Source organism: Rhamphochromis longiceps, linkage group LG15, assembly GCF_057381845.1.
Source record: "Rhamphochromis longiceps isolate RC_006_pf linkage group LG15, R_longiceps_female_GT1.1, whole genome shotgun sequence".
Lineage (NCBI taxonomy): Eukaryota > Metazoa > Chordata > Actinopteri > Cichliformes > Cichlidae > Rhamphochromis > Rhamphochromis longiceps.
The window spans coordinates 21,370,937-21,386,936 of NC_140571.1; the positions used below are offsets into that span (position 1 = coordinate 21,370,937).

The 16,000-nt window shown below is 45.6% G+C and overlaps 1 pseudogene; it reads right to left on the minus strand.

Moving 5' to 3' along the window:
* Positions 1 to 8,965: 8,965 nt before the first annotated feature.
* LOC146652590 (52 kDa repressor of the inhibitor of the protein kinase-like) lies at positions 8,966 to 14,255 on the minus strand (annotated as a pseudogene).
* Between the last annotated feature and the right edge of the window lie 1,745 nt (positions 14,256 to 16,000).

A 16,000-nucleotide genomic window follows, 5' to 3' on the forward strand; every position in this document is an offset into this window, starting at 1 on the left:
ATCATCCAAGATTACAATCGGTGCAAAGGTGGCGTCGACAACCTTGACAAGGTAGGTGTCATCACGCATCAGTTACGCACAGATTTATTCATTCTTGCTCATATGTTCTTGTGTAAAATATACATAGGTTTGAAATTTTCTGTTTTGTGTGTGTGTGTGTGGTTTTTTTAGGTTGTTGGCACCTATTCCTCTAGGAGGAAAACAAATCGCTGGCCAGTGGCACTCTTCCACAACCTGCTGGACGTGTCACTGTACAACTCCTACGTGCTGTGGACCGCTATTGACCCATCCTGGAAACAGCAGAAAAATTACAAACGGAGGCTGTATGTTGAAGAAGTGGGTGAAGCTTTAGTAAACCCACACATACTGAAGCGAGGACGCCTTCCCCGCTCATCAGGTGCTGCAGACATCGTGACGAGTGGGCAGAGTGCTGCTGCAGGCCCCGCCCTGATCCCTAGTTCCAAGGGCAGGAGACAGTGCGACTTCTGCGATGAGAAAAGGAGACGCGTCGTCGGCACCTGCTGCAAATGCGGGAAGTCCACATGTAAGGACCACATTGTGTTCATTTGCAAAGACTGCGTCAACTGAGGACTCTGACACACCTCCACATACACACCACACCTCCACATATGCTCTTCCCCTCTCCCTCCCTTTTTCTTACTTATATCTTTCCCGTTCCCAAAAACATAAATGTTCATGTTCATTGTTCTAAATAAAAGTGTTTTTCTGGTTCAAACTGATCTTGTATTTTCATTTACATATTTTTTTTCATTTTATTTTAGAACACAACAAGGTAAAAAGCATTGGGGAAAAAGTGAAAAATCATAATATACCATTATATTGAATTTCCTGTGCCCCTGCATTAAAAATAATGCTGGATCAAAACGAATGTTGGTGCGAATCTTTGGACCATCCAAAGGCCTAATTATAATAAAAGTGAAATATTACTTCAAATGTATTTTATGGAAAATATTAAGGTTTTTTTGGGGGGCTAAAAAAACGGTGCGCTCATGTAATTAAACTGCGATTTAAAGGGCTAAAACCCCCGAAATATAATTAAAACTTTATATGAATATTTCAGGGAGAAGTAGTTTTAAAAGATTGGCTAATTTAAAGTGGGAAAAAAATATGAATATATAATCTTTTTATAGCACTTTTTGGGGCGTGGCAGAAAACGGTTCCTAGGGCAATGAACGTAAGTTTTTTTTTTAAATTTGCCCCTGCATTAAAAATAATGCTGGATCAAAACAAATGTTGGTGCGAATCTTTGGACCAAGGTCCTGCACCCATCCGTCGGTAAACTGTACCTGGGCTTGTTGCAGTGACCTGAAGTTACTAAACTTCATGAGTGTATGCACTCACTCCAAGAACCGTATAATTATAAATCTGAGCGTGGTGAAAGTTGGGCAGCACGCTAATGTCTTTTGTCCACTCTGTGTGCTCGTAAGGGTCTAACCCTTTCACTTCTTTGATTTTTTCCTCGTATCTTTTCTCTGTCTTTTCGTCGAGTCTGTCTTTGTACGGCATTGTTCTCCTTTTGTTTTGTACATTCCTTTTTTGTGCGTCAAAGAAAAAACAAGAAGGTATTGGAACCGGAGAATGAACGTTTTGCGGTGCTGCAAATGCTTGCATTTGATGCGGTACTTGGATTGTTTTGCCACGAGTTCCCGGCATGCAATGCGCGAAAATCACGTGATTGCTAAACAAGGGGGAGGGTGCATCCGGCCTCCTCGGCTGTAATTGGTCCAGCCCAGAGTCGATCATGACCAATTGGCCAATCCAACACCTTTCATTATATATATACCCTTCCTAAAAATAAAAAATAAAATAAAAAAAAAATCCATCGGCCCATAAAAACAAAAAATCGCCAGCGGCCCACCGGGCAAATGCCCGGTATGCCCGATGGCCAGTCCAGCTATGCCCCTAATATATATATAGATGTGTGTGTGTGTACACACAATTAATTTGACATTGAGTGGTGGGGTTTAAAGGTGTGTTGCACCTCCAGCACTTGCAGGAAGATGGCCCTTAACCTCGTTTTCATCATTCCAAAAGCACGCTCTATGATGGTGCGTGCCCTGGAATGATGGCTGTTAAAGCGCTGGGCTTACACACCTTGGACTGGCCTCTTGTAGGGTGTGCTGAAAGGGAGTGGACGCTGGAGGCATGGGTACTCTCCATCTGCGGGGATGAAATGCCCTGGAGGAGGGTAGACTGACTGACTGTACAGTGGGCTGTGGCGGAGCACCCTGGAATCATGCACCGACCCAGGCCAGCCCACGTATGTGTCGATAAAGCGGCCCCGATGGTCACAAACCGCCTGCAAGATGATGGATAGAAACAGTTTTCTGTTCCTATAGGACTGACCATCAGGGCCACTTGGACACTTGATGCGTACGTGGCAGCCGTCGATTCCACCCACCGCTTTCATAAAGGCTCTGTGGTGTGCCAGCCCTGCAAACCCACGGGACACTACCTCCAGGTCCTCTGGAGTTGTTGGGAGGTGGATGACCTGGTAGCAAATGGCCAACACCTGTTTTGTGACTCGGTGGACGATGTAGTGGACAGTAGAACGAGGCATCCCAAACACTCTTGAGACCACCCTGTAGGATGCTCCACTTGCCAACCAGAAAAGATACACCAGTATCTCAATTGTGGCACCCCATCCATGCTGCCGATCCTGGTTCAGGAGATTTAGCAACACTGCCAGAGATGCCCTGCTTAGCCGAAAATCAGGCCTTGGATCCTCCTGGTTAAAAAAACGGTCCAGGACTGGTACACCTTGGTTAATCCTGCAGTACAACGGCCTTGTCTGGTTAAGGAAAAGGTGGAGAACAGCATAAACAGTTTTAATAGAAAGGTATGACTTCATTTATTTTATGACATATATATTATGGCATATATTGATTACTAAGCTTGAGTGAAATATACTAACACTGATAAATAACAGTTTAAACATTTCATCTGTGTAGCTAAGCTTTTTTATGAACTAAAAATTAACCGTTTTCAGCTTTCTGACAATTTTACTGCCATTTTATGTACACAAATAAGTAACAGGATCATATGAATAATTGAAAATAAATTGAAACTTATAGAAGAACATTTTCTAAGAGATTTTGTTCATATATTTTGAATGACCGCTGTCATTCAGTCACCAAAATTATCCATAAAACTAGCTAAGTAATTCCTAAATGCATCTAGATTAATAGTTTTACCTGGATATGATTTTCTCTGATGAGCCTGCAGTTCAAAGCATGCCGGCGATGACGACCGCAACACAGTTTTTTTTAGCTTGTCGATAATTAAAAATGTACACAAAAAACAGAGCAAGATTTCGGGGCGCTGACGACCGGAAATATTCTTAATTAAGGGCGGGAGTAGATCAGGCTAGACCGTCCAATTTCACAGCCGTTTACTTCTGGCCTACCCGACCTTCTGAGGACCTGGCCCACGTAGACTGCGATGGCCGGGTCCTTAATGTGTGTTTTGTTTGGGCAAAAATAGAGAGGGCACAGCTGTCAGGAAACGCTGTGCGGCAGGCAGGAGTTGGACCCAAAATGCAGGACTCACAGACTCGGGGAGGTGAACTCAAAACACAGCTTTATTTGCTGGGAGAACAAACATACAAACTAGACTAAACTGGGAAACCATAAACTAAGAACTCACAGGGAGACACAGGGAGATCCACACACAGCATGAGGGACGACGTCACGCTGAACAGAGGGAGACGCAGACAGAAATACACAGAGGGTAAACGAGGAAAGTGGGAACACACGGGGAACACAGGTGACACTGATAATCATAACGAGACAGGGCGGGGTGAACTGAACATGACATGTACGGGCGTGAGAGTCACAAAGTAAACAGGAAGTGCACAGAGGTTCAGACAGGAGGAGAGAGAGCACGGGGAAAACACAGACATAACGGGCTGGGGAAACATGAAACAACCACAAAGGGAGACGAGGGCTCATAAATACACAGGGCACACAGGGGGGAGAGAGAGAGCACGGGGAGAACTTGGACATAATGGGCAGGGGAAACATGGAATAAAACATAAGGAGAGACGAGGGCTCACAGATACACAGAGGGGCACACAGGGGGTAAAAGCCATGAAGGGAAAACACTTAGGGAACAACACAACAGGGCAACTCAGAAAACATGGCCTAAATAAGGAACAAAATACAAACATACAAGAAAACTAAGAACACTGGGCCAACATGGCCCAGGACCATGACAGTACCCCCCCCCCCCCCCCCCCAAGGGCTGGCTCCCGACAGCCCAAACCCGAAAAAACAAAAACAGAAAACAACCCACCCAGGGCGGGAGGCGGGGGACCAGGACGGAGGGACCAGAACGGGAAACAAAAACAAACAACAGAAAACACAGGAGCACATGACTATAGTCCAAATAAGGTTCAGGGGGCCGACCCAGAGCCCACAGGCACAAGAGTTCACGGGCCACACGGTCGGGGGGGCGACCAGGCGGGTGGCACAGGTGACAGAGTTGGCCCGGAGGCCGGCCGTGCGGAAGGCAGCGGCGATGGCGAAGGGGGGGACGACGACGGAGCAGTTCAGGGGGCCGACCGCGCGGAAGGCAGCGGCGGCGGCGAAGGAGACGACGGAGCAGTTCAGGGGGCCGACCGCGCGGAAGGCAGCGGCGGCCCTCCAGTCTCAGGCATGCTGGCCAAGGCCTGGTGGGCACAGGACCAGTCGAGGCAGGACCAGACGAGGCAGGACCAGGCGGAGCTGCAGAGGCTGAGGCTGGACCAGGCGGAGCTGCAGAGGCTGAGGCTGGACCAGGGGGAGCACAGGCTGAAGCCGAAGCTGGGCCAGGCGGAGCAGAAGCAGAAGCCAAAGCTGGACCAGAAGCAGAGGCTGAGACCGGACCAGGCGTAGCAGAAGCAGAGGCTGAGACCGGACCAGGCGTAGCAGAAGCACAGGCAGAGGCTGGCCCAGGCGTAGCAGAAGCACAGGCAGAGGCTGGACCAGGCGTCGACGAGGCGGTCGCAGGTGGCGGCTGGACAGGCTCCTCGGGCCCTCCAGCTGATGCGGCGTGAGGCTGAACGGGCCCCTCGGACCCTCCAGCGGAGACAGGAGGCTGAACGGGCCCCTCGGACCCTCCAGCGGAGACAGGAGGCTGAACGGGCCCCTCGGACCCTCCAGCTGACGAGGCATGAGGCTGGACGGGCCCCTCGGACCCTCCAGCGGAGACAGGAGGCTGAACGGGCCCCTCGGACCCTCCAGCTGACGAGGCGTGAGGCTGGACGGGCCCCTCGGACCCTCCAGCGGAGACAGGAGGCTGAACGGGCCCCTCGGACCCTCCAGCGGAGACAGGAGGCTGAACGGGCCCCTCGGACCCTCCAGCTGACGAGGCGTGAGGCTGGACGGGCCCCTCGGACCCTCCAGCGGAGACAGGTGGCTGAACGGGCCCCTCGGACCCTCCAGCGGAGACAGGTGGCTGAACGGGCCCCTCGGACCCCCCAGCGGAGACGGGTGGCTGAACGGGCCCCTCGGACCCTCCAGCGGACGTGGCTTGAGGCCGGATGGGCTCCTCGGGCCCTCCAGCCGGAAGAGACGGCTGAAGCAGAAAGCAGTCCGAGGCGGAGAGAAAGCTCACGCCATTCCTAGCAGGCTGCTTCCCAGCCTGTACAGCTGACGTGGAAGGAAGCTGAACGGGCTCCTCGGGCCCTCCAGCAGACGTGGCATGGTGCTGGACGGGCTCCTCGGGCCCCCCAGCTGACGAAGCAGAAGGCTGGACGGGCTCCTCGGGCCCCCCAGCAAAAACAGTTTCAGAACCAGCAGGCCCGGGGACCTCTGGAAAACGCAGAGCAGGACTAGCAGGCGCACGGGCCTCTGGCAGGGACAGAGCAGGACCAGCAGGCGCACGGGCCTCTGGCAGCGTTGATGCTGACTGGGGCTGAGCAACACATAGGTTAGGCTCAGGAGGCAACAGTTGGGTGCAGTCCTCGGCTGACTCCTTAGCCCCCAGGGGTCCAGAGTCAACTGCGGGTTGAAACTCGGACTCTAGGGAGGCCCTGGAGGTAGTAAATGTCTCTAATCGGGCCAGCTTTCAAGGGACGAAAACAGTCCTGTTGAGCATGTTTTCCTGCTTAATACGAGTGAGAAAAGTTGGCTGCTCAGCAGGAGACTGGGTTGAGAAAGACTGAAGTGACCGTTGTGGTGAGAATGAAACTAGTGAAGGAGCAGATGATTGAGCTGCAGGTAACGGAGTAGCTAACTGGGCAGCTGACTGAGCTGAGGGCAGCTGAACAGCGAGCTGGGCTGCTGAATGGGCTAACGGTTGAGGAGGTGTTTGTAGTGAGCGTGATGCAGGGGGTGGTATAGGCTCCCCTGAGCCTCTAGGGCTCGGTTTAACTAGCTGAACGAGTTCAGAAGAAACAGTTCTGCTTAGGCTTCTCTGCTCTAAGAGAACAGGGCAGAAACAGCCCGTTAAGTCCCCCTCCCCATTCTTGGGTTGCGAACCCACAGCGTCATTCATAGATTCAGCAGTACATGTCAAAACTGAATTCAAACTGTCCGGGGTTAACTCTGTATCGACAGAAGAGTTCTTAGCAGGCTCCAACAGAGGGTGCACAATCAGAGTTTTGCCCATGCATTCTGATTCTTCAGCGGAAAAAGCATCAACATAATTAGTCAGGGAGTCTTTTCTTTCTACTGGGCCGGGGTGAATGTCCATGGAACAAACCGCCTTCACCTCACTACTCATTGCCTGCTGTTCTGACGAGTGATTGGGCTCCGGTTGTAGTGAGGAATGACGGCGGTGGCGCCGCTTCCTCCTGGCGGCAGGGGCTGAGGCGACAGGAGAAACTGGTGACGATGGAGAAAAGACGTCCTCGTCCTGCGACCACATCGCCGCCAAGCAGGAGGCAGGTGAATTAAGCCCTGAGCGGCAAGAAGTGGAGCTCTGTGGCCGCGGTGCAGAAACGCCTTTCCCCTGTTGCAATTGCTGCTGTACGGCGGCCGACTCCGCGGAGAGCTCCTTGTGTTGCGGCCGATGCCGATGCGGCGGCTTCGGCGAAGAATACTGGGCGCGGACAAAGGCTGCAAGCTCCCGAGCCTGTAGCACCTCCTGGGCTTCATGCAGCTGGTCCATGAAGCCCATAAATCCCTTTAGTGTGCGCAAATGAGGATTCCCCTCCAGGATCGCTTCTATAGCGTTAATCCCAACTGCCATGGTCTTAGCGTCCTTAGTGAGGGAAACCCGCTCGATCAGGCGGTGGATGCGGGAGAGGTCATGTTCCCGGGATGAATCCGCTGGGTCCATGTTGTGGTGACGTCGTACTGTCAGGAAACGCTGTGCGGCAGGCAGGAGTTGGACCCAAAATGCAGGACTCACAGACTCGGGGAGGTGAACTCAAAACACAGCTTTATTTGCTGGGAGAACAAACATACAAACTAGACTAAACTGGGAAACCATAAACTAAGAACTCACAGGGAGACACAGGGAGATCCACACACAGCATGAGGGACGACGTCACGCCGAACAGAGGGAGACGCAGACAGAAATACACAGAGGGTAAACGAGGAAAGTGGGAACACACGGGGAACACAGGTGACACTGATAATCATAACGAGACAGGGCGGGGTGAACTGAACATGACATGTACGGGCGTGAGAGTCACAAAGTAAACAGGAAGTGCACAGAGGTTCAGACAGGAGGAGAGAGAGCACGGGGAAAACACAGACATAACGGGCTGGGGAAACATGAAACAACCACAAAGGGAGACGAGGGCTCATAAATACACAGGGCACACAGGGGGGAGAGAGAGAGCACGGGGAGAACTTGGACATAATGGGCAGGGGAAACATGGAATAAAACATAAGGAGAGACGAGGGCTCACAGATACACAGAGGGGCACACAGGGGGTAAAAGCCATGAAGGGAAAACACTTAGGGAACAACACAACAGGGCAACTCAGAAAACATGGCCTAAATAAGGAACAAAATACAAACATACAAGAAAACTAAGAACACTGGGCCAACATGGCCCAGGACCATGACAACAGCCTTATGAAACAGGAAAATATCGCTGTGTAATCCATTCATTTCAACAAAGTAACTGTATTTTGAATACCACCTTTTAATAGGGTAACTGTAAAGGAATACAGTTACGCATATTTTGTATTTTATATACGTAACAGCATAGAGGATATATTCCATTACTCCACAACACTGTTTATGTTGAGGTAACTTGTTAATGAGTATCTGGTAGAATTGAATGTATTCCTTGTTCACATGTGGCTATATACTCTACTGAGAATATACATATTTAATAATAATGTGAGTGGATCTTCAAAGTATACATCAAAATAGCTCATGGAGAACATGAGTAGGAAAAGCTAAGAGTTTATCAGCAATAATCCTTTTTGAATCCTTTCATAACCACCATAAGCAAGCATACCATCTCAACATGTATTTGCTCAAAAATGTATTTATTACTACAAACACATCTTTAATCATCGAGACAAGGAAAAGCAACAGTAGATAAATGGAAGTATCTCTTCTTTGGAAAGTGTGCAATTTCATCAGGTGGGCGCGGTGAATCCTCATGAGCAGTTGCACCAGGAGGCTTTTCTGAGAAAGTTGAATTTAGGTGTTTTCTGTAGTTACTAGAAACTCCAATAGGTGGAGGACTTGGGCGCAGTGGGACTTCAGGAGGAGGTAGAATGGGACACTGGTCAGTGTCATTTGTCAGGCACCGAGGTGCACGTACACCAAAAGGATCCAAAAGCACACTCAAATGCGAGCAGCAAAAAACTACTATATTAACAAAAGGTGACCCAGGATAACCAGAGAAGCAAGCGAGGAACTGAAAAACCCGGGGAAATAGATGATGCGGGGAAGCCGAAATCGGGACCGTGAGAGGCTGCAACAGAAAGGGGAGAAAATTAATAGTGAGCTGGGAAAACAGGTAAACGCAACAAGACAGGGTTTGTGTAGTTGGCTTATGATCGGAGTGGGACCGTGGGACTCGGGAAGGGAGTGTGAAATTCTGTGGAAAGGGTATCCGTAGAGTCAGTGATGAGGCCAGGTGGTGCACCGGGTGGTCCAAGCCAGCAGGCAGGTGGCAGATGCAGGACGCCAGATTGAAATCTAGACACATGAAGGCAGAGTTAACGCAGTTCAAATGATACATCAGTACAACGCTTTCGCGGGAGGCAAGTTACCACAGAGAGGTGATTAACGGACTGGCATGGGGAATCCGTCTGCACGGGGTTAAATATTAGTGATGGGTCGTTCGCGAACGAAATGGCTCTTAGAGCCGGCTCTTTGACGTGAACGACGCGAGCCGGCTCCTTATCGCGAGCCGTCACGTGTGTTTTGTTTTGTTTTTTTTCTCTCACCCTCTCTCTCGCACTTTTTTTCTGCTTCACTCAGCATGCGAGCCTTGTGCTTTACGCTGGGCAGAGGGGGGAGGGGCAGTAGTTACACTCAGTAGCACAGGAACAGATCCAGAGGGGGAGAGAGAGAAAGAGAGCCAGGGACAACAACGTCACATTAGAAAGGTATAGTAATCATCCACAACTATTTTCAGTTGCAGATGATAAAGGATTCAGAAAGTTTATTCATGCAGGTCCATTTGACAGAGAATGTGCATGTTTCTTTTTGTTTTCATATTTTAATTTATATTTAATTGTGTTGTGGTTTGCAGTGTTTTGTGTTGTTTCACTTTAAATTTGTAAAAGGAAAAAGCTGAAAATTTAAATAGTTAAAAGTTGAAATGTGAATAGTTGATTTTTGTATTATATGATTTATTTATTACATTTTATGTGGAGTGAATAAATAAAAGTATATTTACGGTGGCCCCTAGAGATAAAGCACATACAAACTTCAAATCACGTACGAACTCGGAAGCATGTACAAACTCCAAAACACGTAAAAACTCTAAAACACGTAAAAACACGTACAAACTCCAAAACACGTAAAAACTCCAAAACACGTAAAAACACATACAAACTCCAAAACACGTAAAAACTCAGAAGCACATAAAAACTCAAAACACGTACAAAAGACAACAGAAGTGCTCCAGGATGCTGGGGGCAGTGTTGAACTTTTGTTACCGAGTGGCTACACAAGCCAGCAAGTACCAATGACTGGATTTGTTGTGTGGTAGTAACAGGTAAATGAACATTTTTTTTAAAATTATTTGAATATATATGAGTGCCTGTGTATAAATACACAAACAATACACACATGCTTTCAATTGTGTAATTTAAGTGATCTAGTAGCTCTGCTTTGGAAGTTCAGTTCATGCTAGAAATGTGTCTTGGAGTTTGTACGTGTTTTGTCTCTAGGGACCACCGCATATATTTATATATAAACATATATAAATAAAACCACTTTTTTTACGTTAGTAATTCCTTTTGTGCATAATTTTATAATACTGTTAATAATAAATTAATTAAAGCAACAAAACAACCTGAAGAGCCGGTTCGGAGCCGAAAGAGCCAGCTCTTTTTAGTGAGCCGAACCGAAAGAGCCGGTTCTCTAAAAAGAGCCGGAAATCCCATCACTAACACATTCACACACTGGCAATGGCAAGCTACATTGTAGCCACAGCTGCCTTGGGGCGCACTGACAGAGGGGAGGCTGCCGGACACTGGCGCCACCGGGCCCTCTGACCACCACCAGTAGGCAAACATGGGGTTAGTATCTTGCCCAAGGATATTTGGCATGCAGCCAGGAGGCAGCCCTGGATCGAACCACCGACCTTCTGATTAGTGGCTGACCTGCTCTGCCACCTGAGCTACAGCCACCCCAAATAGGTGGCTTTTCCCCCTTTCTTTACTGTTTTTGCGCTGTCCTCAGAAAATGCTTTGGAAAAAAACCCCTAAAAAGTGATATAGAAAAAAGCATGGCTCATATATACTTATATATATGAGCGAGACAGAAGCTAAGCTCGATCAGATAGATTTACTTTTTATTACTTTGTTGTTTCAACAACATTAAATTTCAAAACTGTACTTTTGAGTTAAAATATATATTTATAATTTTAATAAATGACAAATTAAAAAGGCATGAACATTTTTTTGTATCGAAAAAATATCGAACCGAACTGTGAATTTTGTGTATCGTTTCACCCCTAATATGTTATATATATATATATATATATATATATATATATATATATATATATATATATATATATATAACTCTGGATTTACTGGCCTATAATTAAAATTTAAAAAACGGTGTATACTTTGAAGTCCGATCTTTCAGCACGGGCTGAAAGACTCAGCGTGGCAGCTTGTTGCTATGTCAGCTTAAATCAGTCATGTGATTTGGGGGTGCAGCGAGTCCGTGGAACCCAGAGGGTTAATAATACTCACCCTTATTCCATTTCCAGAGTGCATCAACCAACCACCTGTGTGAAATCTGAATTCACAATTCACAATCATAACCATCACTTGCTACTGAAAACAAGAAAAAAGCCAGTCTGCGCTATGGGCTGAACCATTTGTTATTTGTGGAGGGAGGTAACACTATGCAATATATTCAGTTTTAGCATTTATATTCACTGTTAACTGTAACTACGCTCAAAGTGTTAATGGTATCTTATTTTAATAAACAACACTGTCATATGCAAACCTAGGGTGGCACTTCGGGTGGCAAGAGATCATTTTAGGGTAGCACCTACCACCCCATGCCACCCTTCTAGAGCTGCCCCTGAATGAAACATTATAAGTCATCAGCCTAATGCTTAGGCATCAGTTGTTCCTCTTCATTATCCACAGAAGAAATACTTGAATATCTGTGCTTTCTAGAGTGACCTAACTCTGCAATGGGTGGAGGTCTTGGAGGCAGAGGAACATCACAAGGAGACATGAAAAAGGCCACTTCATCATCCAATGAAGAACATTCATTTTTAAAATCAGGGTGCATGACCTTATTAGCAGGGGCGGATCTACAGAAAATTTTTGGGGGTGGCATGGAGATCAGATAGGGTGACAAAGTTGAAGCCATTTCTTTACACATTTGCAGGTGCTACATTTTCTAATACATGCCATATATAGTCAAAATACATCAATTTTTTTTTTTAAATATAACGTAGCCTAACATTCTTTTTGGCATTAGCCGATATAACTAAATATTTCAGTTACATTAAAAAATATTTTGGATTTTATGTACTGTATAGCCTATACAACAAATAAGCATATATCCCAATAAGTACAAAATCCAGAAACCTACACAATACAAGGTGGATTAAGTTGGACTTGTATTTTTAATTAAGTTTCACACTCTTTTTATGTTGGAAATACATTCAAAAGTGTATTACATCCTTACATTTACAGCAAAAGGTCAGAAATCTGCACTTTACAAAAAACACTGAACAAAATAATATAAAAAAAACATTTTTCACCATCAAAATTCACTAGTCAAGTACTTAAAGTTTATTTTTCATTACATTAGGCCACGTTGAAGAATATTGTGTCTACAACAGCTGAATGCGGCGATTTCCATGTTGATGAGCAAACCGTCTGACAAACTCATCCAAATCCAATGTTTTTGTGCGTTTGGACTCAATACTGAGTATAGACAGATTGGACAGTCTTTCCTCTGTCATAGTTGATCGTAAATAGTTTTTAATTATCCTCAAAGCAAAAAAGGTCATTTCACAAGATGCACTGCTGACAGGCAACACTACAGCTATTTTGCACAGCCGAAACAGTTCAAAAAACACATCATTATACGACTCCAAGAAACTCACAAATTTTAGGAGAGTGGTAGGAACTGTTTCATCACTCTTTGCAAGTCTTTCTAAGACTCGCCTAATCTGAGGTACTTCATGCTTCAGATCATCAGTATTGGAGTCATAAGCACGGGCAAGAAATAGTACATCCTCCTCTCTCAAAAATGTGCCACTTGATGGATTTAATGCCTGAATACCTTTCATAATATTACAGTTCAGCCTAGAAAAGCGTCTTTCCATTTCTCCCATCATACAATCTATAACTGGATAGAATACTTGGATTCTGAACATTTGTTTGCTGTCTGGGTCTACATGCTGTCCAAGGGTAGAATTAACAAGAGAATCATGAAGTTTTCTTGCTTTCTGTATTGATCGTTTTGGGATGTGTTGGGTTGAAATGCCACTTTTTTCACATGTTTATACAATATCAGTCCGCAGGTCATCAAAAAAGGATTCAGTTTGGTAATAAACCATTGTCTTCTTAAGCGATTCAACTAGGTTTATAGCCTTAGAAAGGTCAACAGTTTTGGACTGAAGCATTTCTGATAACATATTAGAATCACTCAATACTTTTCTGAAGAGTGCAAGGCATCCAACAAAATTCAGATCCATTTGAACCAGAATGCCCTTTGCTTCTACAGCTCTCTGTGCATTGTTCTCTGATGATATCTCTTCTAGTACACGCAAAATTGCAGGCAACCTGTCCATGATATTGCGACATGCTATATGTCTAGAAGACCAACGTGTATCACTAAGGCGCTGCAGTTCTCTTGGTACCCCATGAAACATTTCCTGCTGCACTGTCAGCCATTTCTGATGGACGTAAGATCCAGATATGAATGTGTACAATCGTTCTAGCAAAGAAAAGAAATTTCCTGCATCAGGCACCCTTTGCACTGCATCTACTATGACAAGGTTTAAGCAGTGGGCACTACAGTGAATGTAGAAAGCATACTTTGCCACCTCCTTTATCCTAGCTTGTACACCAGAATGTGACCCACTCATCACAGATGCTCCATCATACCCTTGGCCAACAAGGTTCTGTCTGTAGTCCAGCCCATGTTTTTCTAAACAGCCAATAATCTTGCTGGTCAGCCCAACAGCCTCCAGTCTGTCTGCCTCTTGAAACCCTAAGAAACTCTCGTGTATTGCACCATTATAGTAGTATCTAACTATAAAAGAAATTTGCTCTGATTGACATCTTTAGTCTCATCTACAATGACTGAAAATTGTGCACTGTCTTTAACTTCTCGCATGATCTCCTCAGCAACCATTTCAGCCAAACATGAAACAATTTCATTCTGGATGGTTTTACTGGTGTACAAAGCATTTTTGGCTTGTTGTTCCAGTCTCCTTTTAACCACAAGATCATGATTGCCTACCATGTTCAACATTTCTAGGAAAATGCCCCTTTTATTTGAGTCAGCAGACTCCCTGTGTCCACGTTGAGCTATATTTTCTGTAGCAGTCAAGATTAGAATTTCTGCTATAGTCTTAATGTAAGTCTGGTTTTCAAGCACTTGTTTCTGGCGATGGTCATCCATTGCCGTCATCAGAGTTTCATTTTTTTCACTCATTTTGTTATTCGCTGCCCAACCAATCATTGCAGCAAAACAGTAACAAGAGTCTCTACTCTGGGAATATTCCAACCAAGGGTGTATTTTGTACCATTCTGGTAGATTCAGATAGACATCTTACCATGGGGATCGCTTTGAATAAACACAGAGAACTCAGGCTGTCTCTCCTTCCCTCTGCTGTCTGACCCCATCACCTTCTCTGCTTTGGACCATATTTCTTCTTCCTCTGCTGCTGCTTGCCCTGGTTCAGCTTCTTGCCCTTAAAATTATTTTTCAGACTCGCCTCCTAACGCAGGCGTTCCGCCCCGACCGTGTTATTTCACTGGACGAATTTGTGCATATAATTCAAACCGATTTTTCAGATGTTTCGGATCCGAATACACAAATCAGACTAATCAGATCAATGCATTTGGCAACAATGCATTAGGAAGCCGTGATACAGCTTCAACACCAGGATCAAACGATAATATTATCCCTGCTTTTGTCTTCTCTGAGAAACGGATGAACCACAATCTTCATTTCCCACTTTTCTCGTTTACGAACATCAGCACCAGCTCGTCAAGGCTTCATATCAACTTCATTTTTCTATTTTTTTAGACAGTTATATGAGGATAAATTATCTGCAAAAGCGCAACACGTTCGATGTGCATATATAGGTTATACATCAACTTTTCATGATCTATCTTTTTATTTTTCGTTTTTGTCTATATTATATTGAAATGTTTCATTATTGGAAACATTTTAAGATATACTTATTATTCTTAACATCTTAACAGATACTCTAACCCACAACTATCGTAAAACGCTACGACCGGAAGTGGACACCTTTCGCGCATGTAGGGTACCGATCGGGTTTCCGGTACGGATCAGGTAGCGACAAGGACCAATGACTGTAGAAAACATGGACGACGTGACAGCGCCTCCTCCCATTGTGCAAAAATGAAGTCAAAATAGGGCTTCAGAGCGTGATGTCACGGGGGTGGGCGTGGAAAGGATTTTGGCCTGATGCACCATTTTCGGGGTCAAAACAAAGCGCAAAAAGGAGCAAAGGCACACACAACAGCCATGGTTCGTATTTGCTGTGTGGTCGGCTGCAATGTTCAATCGCACGACCGGCAAGAGAATAAGCTTGAAATGGTTTATCTTTTCATTCTTTCCCAACCTGGAAGCAACATGAGGCAGCTCCTGTATCAGATGTTACCAATCGAAGGCGTCTAGCCTGGATAGCAGTTGTGAGACGAGCTGATATCCAGTTCTCTACCATTCCCAGATATCTGTTGGTGCTCCAGACATTTTCATTACGGGAAGTTCTAAATATGTTCGTATCACTCTTTATAGCCTATTAGTTTTATTTCCGATGCACTCTGAGGTCATAGCTAATTAGAACAAACATCCTACTGAGTGATTTTGCAGAACTACCTTCTATTTATAGAGTTGCTAATTATTTGGCATTATTGCAGCAAACCAGCCAATGAAATGGATGAAACATCGTGACTGGGTTCCAGTGCTACACAAGGGACCTGCTTCAAACATACCACCATGCCAATCAGATTACTTCTTCCATGTGAGGGTGAAGGGGTGACCCTTCTGGATAAGATGGTGAAGGTTTGCTGCGTTTGGTGAACAGTGTGATAATAAAACCAGGGGAGAATGAAACCTGCTCCTGTTAAATATTCTTAAGTCTTTTGCTGTATAAATAGCGGTATTTTTTA